Source organism: Bubalus bubalis, chromosome X (assembly GCF_019923935.1).
Source record: "Bubalus bubalis isolate 160015118507 breed Murrah chromosome X, NDDB_SH_1, whole genome shotgun sequence".
Lineage (NCBI taxonomy): Eukaryota > Metazoa > Chordata > Mammalia > Artiodactyla > Bovidae > Bubalus > Bubalus bubalis.
This window is the reverse complement of record NC_059181.1, coordinates 91,248,634-91,264,402: the sequence shown is the minus strand read 5'-3', so window position 1 is coordinate 91,264,402 and position 15,769 is coordinate 91,248,634. Positions and strand designations below refer to the sequence as shown.

At 37.5% G+C, this 15,769-nt stretch overlaps 1 protein-coding gene across 9 annotated transcripts in view; it reads right to left on the bottom strand.

Moving 5' to 3' along the window:
- The window catches only part of PWWP3B (PWWP domain containing 3B), a 168,132-nt gene extending 155,232 nt beyond the window's left edge, over positions 1-12,900 (bottom strand). For 3 of the 9 annotated variants that reach the window (XM_006067689.4, XM_044936460.2, XR_006548434.2), the window contains exons 1-6: positions 12,772-12,900; positions 9,659-9,844; positions 6,995-7,074; positions 5,194-5,299; positions 4,382-4,480; positions 2,742-2,931 (exon numbers count right to left, since the gene is read on the bottom strand). The gene's annotated coding sequence lies outside the window, so the exon portion shown is untranslated. Of the gene's footprint in view, positions 1-1,525; positions 1,560-2,741; positions 2,932-4,381; positions 4,481-5,193; positions 5,328-6,994; positions 7,075-9,658; positions 9,845-12,771 lie in introns of those variants that run through there. The other 6 variants (XM_044936457.2, XM_044936458.2, XM_044936456.2 and 3 more) reach the window with 6 other exon arrangements.
- Between the last annotated feature and the right edge of the window lie 2,869 nt (positions 12,901-15,769).

Genomic DNA, 15,769 nt, shown 5'->3' with positions numbered 1-15,769 from the left:
CTACAAAGAAAGCTGAGCGCCAAAGAATTGATGCTTTTGAACTGTGGCGATGGAGAAGACTCTTGAGAGTCCCTTGGACAGCAATGAGATCCAACCAGTCCATCCTAAAGGAGATCAGTCCTGGGTGTTCATTGGAAGGACTGATATTGAAGCTGAAACTCCAATACTTTGGCCACCTGATGTGAAGAGCTGACTCATTTGAAAAGACCCTGATGCTGGGAAAGATTGAGGGCAGGAGGAGAAGGGGATGACAGAGGATGAGATGGCTGGATGGCATCACCAATTCGATGGACATGGGTTTGCGTGGACTCCGGGAGTTGGTGATGGACAGGGAGGCGTGGCGTGCTGCAGTTCATGGGGTCGCAAAGAGTCGGATACACTGAGCGACTGAACTGAACTGAACTGGTCAAATGCCAGTCCACCTAAAGGGGAAAGACATCAGAAGAAAACTCACTAAGGGTGAGCATTTCAGGTAAGAAAAAGGCAAGTTAGACAGAAAATCACTGCCAAGGCCAAAGGGACATGATAAATTCTGGTCAAATGTATGTAAACATGATAAGGAAAAAAGAAAAAAAAGACCAACCAGTGACCTAGAGATCACAAGAATATAAACTTGTCACATTTGGAGAATTTTGTATTTCCCGAGTAATGCAAAAGCTTAACACAGTGCCCATGGATGATGCTACTAGGAATTCAAAAATTAGGATGATGGGATGGAAAACATTAAAAGAAATAAAATTAAAGAAAGGTAGATGAGGACCCCACAATGTAATAATCACAGCACACAGCAAATAAACTTTTATTACTCTCTCAGTATTTAAGCAGATAAACTAGGCTGCAGTGCTCTTCACAGGATTATCAAGCAAAGAGAAAGACCTTCATTGGATTTGCCTTGGTGGATTTAAAGATAAAGGGAATTCCCTTCGTACTGTGATCCCCCATCATCCTCTGAGAATCCATAGTAAAAGAAAGATCCAGTCTGGACCAAATTTATTCCTGTCAGCACCCTGAATAAAGATACTTATCAGTTCTTTACTGAGGAGATATAAGAGACTGTTAAAGATATACTCTCTAAACTTCAGAGTTTCTCAGACAAGTGTTATGGCAAGGTTGTTATGTGTTAGAAGTTCTCAGACAGATATTCAGGCATGGGTTTGGGACTGAGTTCTAACTTTAATAGCTCACCAAAGAAATCACTGGTACTACCATATATCAAAATAGATTACAAGGTTAAAATAATTGGTAAAAGATCAGTTAACAGTCTAAGTGCATAGCAAGAAGTAGATTTGAACATAAGGACGAAGGGGAAAAGATGTTCAAAATGAGCACTAATAATCTGAATGTGCATGTGATTGACTGGTACATCTAGATATAAACTGGAAATCAACCAGTGAACTCTGAGTCATCTAGAAAAATCTTTAGGTCATTGGTCTGTGTACCTGGTTAACCATAAAAACAGTAATTTTAGAGGCATCTATTGCTTAGGTCTGGGGCTTCCCAGGTGGCTCAGTGCTAAAGAACTCACCAGCCAATGCAGGAGATGCAGATATGGGTTAGATCCCTGGGTGGGGAAGATCCCCTGGAGAAGGAAATGGCAGCCTGCTCCAATATTCTTGCCTGGAAAATTCCGTGGACAGAGGAGCCTGGTGGGGTACAGTCCATATGTCACAAAGAGTTGGACATGACTGAGTGCCTGAGCACACAAAGGCACACACATTGCCTTAGGGCTACTAACTAGTTTCCTCCTTCAGTGCTTATACATATTCTCCTGAAAACTTGCAAGGAAGCTTAAACAAACATTCTGAATGAGCGATATTCACTTAAAGAAAAAGGAAAGAGAATAAGCAAAGGGGTTTCCCCTGTCAAAGGAGAAGGAAGGTGGAAAATAAAAATAGAGCAGACAAAAAGATGAATAAATACTGGGCACCAAAGAAACATACTGTGGTTGGGGAAAATATTTAACAATATAAGAAAAGAGAAATAGCTCTATACTGCCCCTGTATTTAGGCATATAATAGCTATTAAATATAAAGAATGAATGAGTGTGTGATGACAGGAGCTTCAGGAAGGGGAGTGTTGAACAATGAAATGCATCAGGGACACCATTGCTTTTATGGGGTGTTTTGAAATTTTGGGACCTCTTGAGGTTTATTCTAAGGTAATCTTTTAATTTTTTAAAGATATCATACTGCCCTATCTACCCAAGGCATCCAGACACAGATCCTGAGGTTTGTGTCTCTTGCATTCAGATAAGAGCACAATGATCTCATTAAGAGGATGAGCTTAGGAATCAGATATTTGGAATGACTGTCATGGCTATTTATTGGATAGGGTGGTTTTCAAGAATTTATTGAGAGTCAGACAGTTGGCTGAAACCTGCAAGTCTTCCATAAGTAGACATCATCATACTCATTTGCAGAACTTCTTTTTTTAAAAAAAAAAAAAAAAAACAAAAAACGAAGATATCTACTTTAACTTCAAAGCACAGAAATATTCTACTTGGTAGAATAGCTCTCCTCAGATGGCCAGCACAGGCCTTGGGGGACACAAGGGTGGTATGACCTGGACTGGGGCTGTGTCATTTGCATAATTTCTTTACAGGAGTTTAATACATCTAATTCTTTACTGAACATAATTTGTGATTTTTCATTTAAAACATGGTCACTGAACAGAATCAAAACAAATTGCACTCCATATTCTCAATTTAACCATGTTTTAACAAGAGATGTGCAGAGCCTTACCCAATGTCACATGGATCGTGCAGAGTTGCCCCTGTGATCCCGTTGTTTTTATTCTCACTCTAGCTACTTGTCCGCAGCAGGGCCTTCTTGTTCAGCACTTCTATGGCCACGCTGCCCTTCTGGGGCTCAATTGATGTCACAGATTCCTGAAGATTCCCCAGGTCATGTGCATCTCAGATATTAAGCTAAGCTGTCCAAAAGGAGACAGGGAAGTGAACTAATTAAATGGAAAAGGTGTAAAGAAGCTTCCCTACCAAAACTTTTAGCAGGCATGCTCTTCTGAAACACAAGAATGATATAAAATCTCAACTGTGATATACAGGCCTTGTTTATTTTCCTTCTTGTTCTTGGTATTTGAAATGTTCTCTGTGACACAGTTATGTTATTAGGTTGATACTAAAATCATCTCCTTCATGAAAAGTATGCTTTGGGGGCAGGAAAGAAGGAAAGTAACAATTGCGTTATTCCTTTTTTTGGCCAAATCTGTGTAGCTCTCTCTTTCTGTTTCTTTTTTTTTTTTTTTTTTTTTTTTGCTTTGTTTGAGTTCTCACATCAGTCCTCATGTGGGGCTTTGTCTTCCAGACATGTACAATTTTTTTTAGTGAAACTAAAACCACATTCTACAAGCTGTCTTGTAGTCTGCTAATATAAAATAGGTTTCACAGCTTTGTTTGCTCACTTCAAAAAAATAGTTGCCTGGAGAAAATCTGGAAAATCCTAGAAGCGCCATCTTGTGAGCAGTACCAGAGTTGCATCCTGTTACTACTAGATCCTTAGAGCAAAAGAGTGGGAACTTACATCCTGGCAAGCCAGCAGTTTTCTCAGGCTTCTAGGATATACCATACTAAAATTTAGAGTTTCGTTATGCATCACAAAAAATGCAATGCTAATGCCTTTAGTTGCAATGGTCTGACAAAAATATGCATGCTTACTGAAAAGTGAAAAGATATGATTTTTAAAAGAAAGTATAATTCTGTAAGAATAATCAATATTATTGTTTTCTGAATTTTCTGAATTACCTTTCAATATCTTATATATATAAAGATATATATATATCTTTATATATATCTATATATATATAAATGTGTGTGTGTGAATACATATTACTTTAAAATCAGCTTTTTACTGTGCTCAAGCACACAGTTTGAAGAATTTTCCTTATAAATATTTCCAATGTGATTTTGTTTGAATCACTTCAAATGTAATTTCCTCCTAATTTATAACATTTTACCTGAAACTCTTTCTCTGATATTGTTAAAAAAATGTTTTTTAATAGAGAGAGCAAGAACTGTACTGTCTCTCAAACTATACAAATAATCCCATTTAGTGAGGTACCCTTCTATTTTTCCTGATGTTACACATATTGTATTAACACAGTCCTCTATCTTTAAATGACATAATATGGTGTTTGCCATTCTGCAATTTTCATTTTCACCTAATACTACTTTTCAGACATCTTTTCAAATCACTACATGCTCATACTTCTATTTGTCAGCTATATAACATTCAATTGTAACTGTATGGATGTACCATGTCACATATTTTTAAAATGGCTAGTAGAAACAATCCAAATCCTCTTCCTGATTCACTATTAAACTTTAAAGATACAGAAAAATGGTTATTGCTGACCATGGTCATACCTGTTGTCTGAAAGAATGAGTTGCAAGGAGGACACAGATAGGGCTGTAGTCAACACAGCAAACAGGCTACGCACTTGATCAGGTCCAGGAAAATTTCAACTATCGGCAAAAGATGGGGGGATTAGTTATGGCTGCATGTCTGTGTGTTTATGAATGATTGTGTCTAAAACCAAACGGTACAAATTTGTTTCAGTATCATTTTGCTCTACTTTTTTTTTTTATCATTTATCAATGATAAAAATGATCATGGAATAAAGCAGTTCTAAAAATGCTGAAACTGGTTAAAAATATATTTTGAAATCCCCAGTAATCTGAATACTCCGGAGATGCTGACTATTAACATGTAAATCTAGTTACCAATAACACGTTTTTTTAAAACAAATTGTTGATCACTCAACAGCATATCTGAATCCCTTCCATGTTCCTTGTACATTTATATTTTACATGTCAAGCACTTTTTATGGTTACATTTTTCTTATCAGGTATTTTTTGAAGAATAATAAACACTTCAATAAAACCTGTACCAAGGATAGAAACATGGAATGCCATGTAAAAAATTAACATGAACAGCATGCCTCACTGAAGTCTTAATTTAGATGCGGTAATCTGATCACCCATTCCCACACTGTGGACTTCAAAAAATATCGGAGAAACTGAATTTTCAGGGGATTGATTCTGTCACAATAACGGGAATTTCCCCCAAAATATATTCTATTCCCACCTCTCCCAGGAAACAGCCTCTATTTTCTTCCACCGTAACACTAAAGCCCAAAGAAATCCCAGAAAAAAACTAGCTTTAAGACAGCCATTACCTTGAAGCTTCTTGTCAGCTGCAGCCTCGTGAAATGCAGCCCCTCCCCCAAGAGTGGCCAGGCACAGCTCAAATCCAAGCTTCTCAGAGGATGCTCCGCCCCGTCCCTGTGATGGGGAAAGGAGGGGGCCTTTCCTCAATTAGAGGGAGGAGAATTACCAAGTTAACTGAAATTCACTTAAAGGAGAAAAACGTTCATTTCTAAAGGACTTGAAAGAGAAATGGCAACTTGCGTCTCTTTCATTTCCATTCAAACCACAAGGGTAGGTGACTTCCTAAAGGGAAACAGTAAATCCCTTTATCATATAGTAAAGACCCAGCTGAAAATATCTCTTACATATTTTCTTGCCCTTTCTGTTAACATTTTTACAAAAGATTTTAAGACTCAACTGGTCATGGTCCACTAAAAAGACCTGCTAAGTCCTTGCTTGTGATTACAGTGAATGAATACACTGTTTTGTGGAGAATTAAAACTGTACAGTGTTAATTCTTCTGGCCCTGGGACATGATATGTTTCTCTGTTACTCAGTTTCTCTCATTCATCCTTCAGAAAGTTTCAGCTTTTTTCAAGTCAAGTCATTTTTTAAACATAAACATCTACCAAAATCCTTAATGAAGAGAGATATGAGAAATATATCTCTGAATATACTAAAACTGAAAAAAAAACAACTATTTATGGTTTAAAAACACTATAAAGCAAGTTGAAAACACAAGAATAAATTTGACAAACTGGTTCTGATTCAAAAAATAGCCCTAAAGTAGCTCTTATATATTAATAAGGAAAAGAGTGAAGTTAAAAAAAATGAGCAAGAGACATAAATAGACAATTCACAACGTTCTGAGGGAAAAGTTCTTACCCACTCCCAATATTAACTTCCCTGTGAGCAAGCTCATACAGTGTAACTACAGGGACCTCTGTCCTTCCATATAGTTGCAAACCTCCAGGCTGTTTGGTAAAGTTGTTTAAATTTGCTGTTTTAAAGTCCACTTGACTCAATAATCAATACCCTGCAGCTTACTTTCACCTTGTACAAAAGCTGATGTTTAGGCTTCCATCTGCAACTTCATTTGTTTTATATCAGTTTGTTCAATTTGTTCAGCAGAGAAAGGGGATATGCTGTTCAATGGGGCTCCTCAAAATTCAAATATCCAAAATAAAAATTAAAACTAAACAATCCATAAAGATATTCACCTTCCCTAATAAAGAAATGCAAATGTAAACAGCAATGAAATTTCAATTTTACTTATAATGAAGTGGGGAAAAAATGATTCAATGGAGAGTTGAAAAGAGTAAGAAAATGAGTACTCTTGCTCATGTGCAAAGTCACAAAGCTGGGAAGAGGGCAAAAAAAATTAAAGCAAAAGTCTTCGAGACTTCCCTAGTGGTCACTGATTAAGATGTCACCTTTCAATTCAGGGGATACAGGTTTGAAGGTTTCCCTAGTGGCTCAGACGGTAAAGAATCCACAGTGCAGGAGACCTGGGTCTATCCCTGGGTTGGGAAGATCCCCTGGAGAAGGAAATGGCAACCCATTCCAGTATTCTTGCCTGGGAAATCCCATGGACAGAGGAATCTGGCAGGCTACAATCCATGAAGTCACAAAGAGTCAGACACGACTGAGTGACTAAGCACAGGCACAGGTTTGAGCCCTGCTTGGGTAGCTAAGATACCGCATCTCTCGTGGCCAAAAAGCAAAAACATAAAACAGGAGTACCGTCACAAATTCAATAGAGACTTTTAAAAAGATGGTTAAGATGGTAAATTTAAAAAACAAAATAAAACACCCAAAACCCAGTTTTACCTGAGTTCCAAACAGAAAGATATGTTCTCTTGATCAGTACTCGTGGCTTTCTGCACTTGGAATCCTGTCTCTTGAGGATTCTGGAGTAGAACAAAGGATTATGTCATTCGCTTTCTGATTGTAGGGGAATTAATGACTGCAACCCCCAGTGAGTATTAATTAATCTATGTCCTTGGTGAACATGCTGGTGAACCACAATTTTCAATAATTGCCAAACTTATCTATGAACCCCCCATCTTTCACATACATCCACATTCTCACACAAATTAAAAAATATATTTCTGCACTATGCTCTTACACTGACCATATCTGCATTATAGTTTCACTCAACCATAGACTAGTTACAACATATTTTTTCTGTGTCACAGGGACCTAGCAGTATGACAATTGATAATCGTTGGTTATGGAGAGAAATGTTCATTTCATCCAATCCTCATTTAAATTGGCAACTCCTTGTTCTTGTGCCTTTGTTGTTTGAAATTCAATATCCTCTTTATTGAGCATTTTTGTTCACAAAATATTCAAGAAATTAAGAGTTAAATTTAATTTTTATTGCCTTTAACCTAGGGGTGTCATTTCCCAGGAAGTGACAAAACCTACATACTGCCAAATGGATCATTCTCTGAGGGTTAGTTCTCTTAAGATAATGTTTTGCTAATTCACAAACTTTATATATATATAAAGTGTAGGTAAAGTTGGTGAAGCCCTCACACCATTCATCATCAAAATGAATAAGTAAACACGACCCCTGTCTCTTGGCACCTCTGACTAATTCAGGTTAGAGAAACAGAGCTGCAGTATGACACAGCTCTTCCTGTGATTAACAGAGAGGAAGAAAACTGTGCATCAGGGGATCTAGAGAGAGAAGCCATCATTCTTTCACAGACATATAACAGGAGGGTCAGGCTAGATAAAAATTATTCCATTAAGCAATCTAAGTAAAGGACATCAAGGGTTCTTCAGTGAGGAGATATGGATTTCTCTCAGCAGAACCCCATGTTTAGCCTTTAAGTTTGTCACAGAGGCATTATGACAAGGAAGCAAGCAGACAGTTGTGGGTTTGAGACCTTTACTAGCTAAGTGGAGAGAACATTTTCAAATGTTGATAACTATGCTAACTTTCATGTCTCCATTCTAGATCCCAGTTAAGAAACATGCATAACTCAAAAGCATCTCTGACAATAACCTAGGTTGTCTAAATATGAAAAAAAGAATTTAGTAGCTAAGTGTGTAGTGAGAGCTAGATGAGACAGGAAGGATATGGAAACGGGTAAAAGAAATCCTAATTTAACCACAGAGAAACTGAATTTGCGAACATACTGTTAGTATACCAGGATATAGACAGGAAGTCAATCAATAGATATGCAGTGTCCTGGAAAATTCCTCAGGACACTGATCCAGTTCTAGCTGCCTAGTTTTGTAGAAAAGCAGTTTTTGAAGGGCCCTTAACTCTACTGCAGTAGGGCTAGTAAATGGCTCTCACTGCTGTAGCCTCTTCTTATCCTCTGAAACCCACAAAGTAGCCGGAATAAAGTGTTTTCAATGGGGGCCAACTAGATTAAATTAAAATATGGCAAAAAAAAAAAAAAAAGGATCAGATAAGAAGTTTACCCTGCTAAGCAGAAAGAACATGGACAATGATGATGGAGACAAGATACAAATCAGAAGAATAATATCAGAGAGAGGAGATTAGAGACATGGACATCTTTTGGAGGGGAGGGGAAGAAAAACAAGAAAATTATGATAACACAAACCCAATATCACATCTTTATTATTTCTGTTGTACTGTGAGAAAAGAATGCATGTGGGAAGGGCTTTGGAAGTGGCAGGACATTATTTATGTTCCTGGATAATTTGGGCCTTTTAAATCCCACAGGGTTATCACAACAGAATTCTGGGCTTTAATGTTTCCAAAGCTGCTAGTGCTGCCTTGCCTGTCCAAAGCAATCAAAGATCTCATGGACACAGATAATGAGGTTCGGCATCAATAGCCTTATTCAAGAGAGTGTACAGAAGTCTATTTGAGGAAGGCTGTGAGACCTTAAGCAGGTCTTAAGAAATACTTGTAACTATGCTATTTAGTGCTTCCCTGGTGGCTCAGTGGTAAAGAATCTGTCTGCCAGTGCAGGAGACTTGGGTTCAATCCCTGGGTCAGGAAAAGCCCTTGGATAAAAAAATAGCAACCCACTCCAGTGTTCTTACCTGGAAAATCCCATGGACAGAGGAGCCTGGTGGGCTACAGTCTACAGGGTCACAAAGAGTCAGACACAACTTAGTAACTAAACAACAACATGCTGTCTAGTATGTGGTGACAGCAACTGAGCAAAGCTGTCAAGGATTGTAGAGTCAGGTCCCTGGCTGCAACCTCTGGTAGACACCTGAATAGCCTCTTCAATTATTTCTTCATAGTGGTTAAACACATGAGATATTCTCTCCAAAACTAGAAGCAATGGCTTTTAATTACAAAACATTAGGGCTGCAGAACAGGGGCAAAAGAATTGTATCTCGAATTACCAACCTAACATAATTTTAGTATGAAATGTGTCTTTTAATTTAAAATGTTATGGCTACAGAGCAGGAAACAAAATAAACTATACCTCTTATACCCCAAGTTCTCAACATGTTTTTTATGTGAAATATTACATGAGATGGGAAGAACCTTACCCAATATCACATGGATAGTGCAGGGTATGCCCCTGTGATCCGGTTGTTTTTATTCTCACTCCAGCTGCTTGTCCAGCAGAGCCTTCTCCCTGTTTGGCTGTTTTGTGGTCGTGCTGCCCTTCTGAGGCTCAACTGGTGTTATACACAGATTCCGCAGGCCATGTGCATCTCAGACATTAACCTAAGCTGTCCAAAAGAAGACAGGGAAGCAAACCAATTAAATGGAAAAGCTGTAAAGAAGTTTCCCTACCAAAACTTTAGCAGGCATGCTCTTCTGAAACACAGGAATGAGATAAAAATCTCGACTGTGATGTAGAGGCCTTGTTTATTTTCCTTCTTGTTCTTGGTATTTGAAACGTTCTCTGTGACACAGTTATGTTATTAAGTTGATACTAAAATCATCTCCCTCATGAAAAGTATGCTTTGGGGACAGGAAAAAAGGGAAATAACAATTGCCTTGTCAATCTCTATAGGCCCAATCTGTGTAACTACCTTTTTTTTTTTTTTTAATGCTTTCTGTTTGAATTCTCATATCAGTCTTGGTGTGTTTTTATTTTATACATGTGCAATTTTTCAACGAACTGCAATCACATTCTACATATTGTCTCATAACAGAAAATACATCTCATTGCTTTGTCTGTCCACTTCATAAATATGGTTGCCTGAAAGAAAATTTAGGACACCTGGCAAGTGCCATCTTGTGCCTTGAACCAGAACTACTGCAGATACTCAGGTCTTTGGTCAGGAAGGGTAGGAACTATACCGACCAGACTGTAGCCTTCTCAGGCTTCTAGATGGGTTTTTTTTGTTTTGTTTTTTTGCTTCTAGACTTGTTCATTCTCAACTTCAGAGTTGTGTAGGTGTCATATAAAAGTGGGATTCTATTTCCTCATTTTAATGTTTGTTGTTATATCCTTCATGCATATTGCGTATCTTCCTTCATCTTTTGATTTTCCAAGAAAGCAAGCAAATTCTCACAATAATGGTCAAAATATAATGGCTTGCTCTATATATTTTTCTTAAACATATTAATAAATGTGCATGTTTTTGGAAACCAGACCTTTATCCTTCCTAATAACATATTTTAACATCTTCTCACATCAATAAATATTTTCTACATCATCTTTTGAGCTTCCCTTATAGCTCAGTTGGGAAAGAATATGTCTGCAATGCAGGAGACGTGGGTTCGATTCCTGGATCAGGAAGATCTCCTGGAGAAGGAAATGGCTACCTACTCCAGTATTCTTGCCTGGAGAATCTCATGGACGGAGGAGCCTGATGGCCTACAGTCCATGGGGTCGCAAGAGTCGGACATGACTTAGTGACTAAACCACCACCACCACCACATCATCTTTTTGTGAATAACTTTTATAAGATAATCCTACATTTCTCAAATTTTATCTCATTTTCTCATAATGAATCTGATTCAAGCTTACTATTTTCAGAATAAGATTTTTTAAATGGAGAAACGTAATATATAAAAAGTTGAAATGTTCTGTTTCCAATTATACTTATATATCTCCAATTAATAAAGTACACACATATTTCCAAAGTTTTCTTGCATAAAATGTACCTATATTATTACAGGCCATTCTGCAACGTGCTTATTTTTAGAATATACCTTCTATATATTTTCTTATTTTTTGCACTTAGCTCACTACATTAGCTTATTTTTTTTACAGCTGCATAGTATTCAAAATTATGGTGAACTATCCTACATGACTATTCCATAATATGCTTTGAACATTTTTTGAATTCTTTCTCAAAAGTACATAAAAATACAAATAAATATTTTCTGCTTGAACCAAAGTCTGGACATAGTCTAAATATTTGAACTGCAAGCAAAGCACAAGCAACCAGAAAACCAGCTTTCTCAGGTCCACAGAAAAATCCACCTTTAGTTAAAGACAGTGGAGTGTGTTTGAATATTTAAATGTCTGTAAAAAAATGGATTTTTCTCTTTCAGCTCCATCCCGTGCTTCCAAAAACATAAACAAAACAAAACAAAACTAAAGGTACATAAAAGTCTAAAGAAGAAAATACACATCATTCTTACTCCAACCCCTGAATTGGTTTACTGCTTATATTTGAGCAAAATCCCCTTGATTTTTCCCTCATCATATGTGTTTGTCTGTGTACATATGTAATTTCAAATAATGTATTCATATATATATATATATATACACACATATATGTCCTTTTCTCATTCTACATACTAGAATACACTACTTTAAATTATATTTCTCCAGTAACAAATTTGAACACCTTTCCCATGTTTCCATATTTACTCATTTTTTTGGCAGGTAGCTTTTTCCCCCATGTTTTTAAATTCTCATCTCAATTTTTTTATGCTGACATAGCTACTCATGCTAAGTGAAATCTGGGCAGAGTAGTGGAAATTTTCCTCTTTTTTCCTTAGACATCATTACTAGATATATTGTTGTGTTTTATTATATCAGTATAAGCCTATTATTCTTCAGCTCATGAGCTTACAGATATTTTTCATATTACAGTATAAATTGGAATATATCATTCTTTTGATAGCTTGGTAGAGACATAGACAATGATCATCTTTTACACATCCATAAAAAAAGTTATCCTTTTAAGACACTGAGTATTCCCTGACAATAAACTAAACTTCTTACTGTCTTTAGTACTTAAATTCGCAGTTATACACTATTTCAGATTATTACTATACAAACTCCACCAAAACAGCAAGATTTGTTGGAAATACAATCAACAACCAAAGTAATATAAAAACCCAGCACTCCCAACTAATAACTTCATTTCTCATTTGGCATTATCACAACATAATCTCTTTTTTTTTAATAAGGAAGATTAATTTTTCAAGTTTTGTTTCATCATTTATTTCTGTTACTATTGCTTTTTGACTGAAACATAAAATGCCCTACTCGAATGTCTGCTTTTGCAACCTCCCAAGTATTTTTTCCGCAGGTGTAATCTGATCACCTCCCCCACTCTTAAAGTGTGGAGTTTTAAAATATCTCGAAGGAATACAAAATTCAGTCAGAATTCCCTCAAAGAAACTACGACTCTCACAAAACAACGCTCCTTTTCCACGACTCCAAAGCAGCAGCCCCTTCTTTTCTCACCTTTACTGCCAAGTCTCCAGAAATCTCCGAAAATAACTATCTTTTCACGACAGCCATTACCTCCAAGCTTCTCTTTCTCTCTTCTGCGAGGCCTCTGAAGTCTGTATGTAATGCAGCTCCTCCCCCAAGACTGGCCAGGGCTGGCTCACTCTTCTAAGCTTCTAGAGGATGCTCCGCCCCTTGCCTGTGATGGGGAAAGCAGGAGGTCCTTCCCTCATTTAGAGGGAGGAGAATCTCCAAGTTGAACCGAAATACAATTAAAGGAAAGAAGTGTTCATTTTAAAGAACTTTAATGTGTATTGGAAACATATGCCTGTTCAATTTTCTTTCAAACCCCTAGGGTCTGTGTTTTCCTGAAAAAAGGAGAAAGAAAAAGAAATAGCAAATCTCTTTTTCATATAATAAAGATACAGTTAAATATTCCTTATATATTTTTTTCAGGCTTTCTCTTGTACTTTATCTCTGGTAAATTTAAGACCTGATAGTCAAGCTTCACTAAAATCATGCTAAGTGTCTTGACTGGGATTGTAGTGGATTAAGAACTTTATTTTAGATAGAATTAATTTTTTACAATTTTGAATCTGAACCTGGACCACATTACAGTATGTCTCTTCTTTCATTCACGTCTACTAATACTTCCTTACTTCGGCCATTTCTGAAGAAAAATCCCCAAACAAAATCTGACTATACTGAAATTGAAAAAAAAAAAATCAATGGTAAAATCACAATAAGCCACAGTCAAATATCAACCACAAACAGAGATGCTTTTAATGTATATGACTGGATAAACAAAAATATCCTTAAACTAGCTGTTATATTTCAATAAGAAAGAAATGATCAACATAGTAGAATCAGGCAAAGAACACTAGCAGACAATGCATGATGTTCTTTTGTACTTCTGATATTTGTGTGCCCAGTCTTGTCTGACTCTTTTCGACCCCATGGACTGTAGCCTGCCAGACACCTCTGTCCATGGACTTTTCCAGACAAGAGTACTGGAATGGGTTACCATTTCCTACTCCAGGGGATCTTCCTGACCCAGGGATCAAACCCACGTCTCCAGCTTTGGCAGGTGGTTTCTTTGCCACTGTGCCACCTGGGAAGGTCCTATTACTTCCCTATTAAGAAGTTCAAGCAGTGAAACTCCTAGGTTCTCTCTGCTTCTTCTAGACTAGAAAGGCCTCTAGGTGATGAATAAGTTGATAAATTTGTGTTTCTATTACTCATTTATTCTCATAATGAGAGTGTATGCATGCTAAGTCGCTTCAGTTATGTCTGATTCTTTGCGACTCCGTGGTACTGTAGCTTGCCAGGCTCATTTGTCCATGGGATTCTCCAGGCAAGAATACTGGAATGGTTGCCATACCCTCCTTCAGGGGATCTTCCCAACCCAGGGATCAAATCTGTGTTTCTTACATCTCTTACATTGGCAGATGGGTTCTTTACCACTAGCAGCTTCTTTAGCACTAGCGGCCACTTGGAAAAACCCCAAAATGAGCAATGTCCTGCAATTTATTTTCCCCTCTTAATAAAGCTGACATTTTGTTTTCATTTGCTATTCCATTTGTTTTATTTTTATTTGTTCATTTTCAAGATATGACAATTTTCTAGACTTTTGTGAACCCACTAAATAACCTCAGAATGTGTAATACTGCAGAAATATATAGAAATACATGACTCTATACATGGACATCACCAGATGGTCAACACTGAAATCAGATTGATTATATTCTTTGCAGCCAAAGATGGAGAAGCTCTATACAGTCAGCAAAAACAAGACCAGGAGCTGATTGTGGCTCAGATCATGAACTCCTTATTGCCAAATTCAGATTTACATTGAAGAAAGTAGGGAAAACCACTAGACCATTCAGGTATGACCTAAATCAAATTCCTTATGATTATACAGTGGAAGTGAGAAATAGATTTAAGGGCCTAGATCTGATAGAGTGCCTGATGAACTATGTACTGAGGTTCGTGACATTGTACAGGAGACAGGGATCAAGACCATCCCCATGGAAAAGAAATGCAAAAAAGCAAAATGGCTGTCTGGGGAGGCCTTACAAATAGCTGTGAAAAGAAGAGAAGCGAAAAGCAAAGGAGAAAAGGAAAGATATAAGCATCTGAATGCAGAGTTCCAAAGAATAGCGAAAAGAGATAAGAAAGCCTTCCTCAGCGACCAATGCAAAGAAATAGAGGAAAACAACAGAATGGGAAAGACTAGAGATCTCCTCAAGAAAATTAGAGATACCAGGGGAACATTTCATGCAAAGATGGGCTCGATAAAGGACAGAAATGGTATGGACCTAACAGAAGCAGAAGATATTAAGAAGAAGTGGCAAGAATACACAGAAGAACTGTACAAAAAAGATCTTCATGACCCAGATGATCACGATGGTGTGATCGCTGACCTACAGCCAGACATCCTGGAATGTGAAGTCAAGTGGGCCTTAGAAAGCACCACTACGAAGAAAGCTAGTGGAGGTGATGGAATTCCAGCTGAGCTATTTCAAATCCTGAAAGATGATGCTGTGAAAGTGCTGCACTCAATATGCCAGCACATTTGGAAAACTCAGCAGTGGCCACAGGACTGGAAAAGGTCAGTTTTCATTGCAATCCCAAAGAAAGGCAATGCCAAAGAATGCTCAAACTACTGCACAATTGCACTCATCTCACACGCTAGTAAAGTAATGCTCAAAACTCTCCAAGCCGGGCTTCAGCAATATGTGAACCGTGAACTTCCTGATGTTCGAGCTGGTTTTAGAAAAGGCAGAGGAACCAGAGATCAAATTGCCAACATCTGCTGGATCATGAAAAAGCAAGAGAGTTCCAGAAAAACATCTATTTCTGCTTTATTGACTATGCCAAAGCCTTTGACTGTGTGGATCACAAGAAACTGTGGAAAATTCTGAAAGAAATGGGAATACCGGACGACCTGACCTGCCTCTTGAGAAATTTGTATGCAGGTCAGGAAGCAACAGTTAGAACTGGAAATGGAACA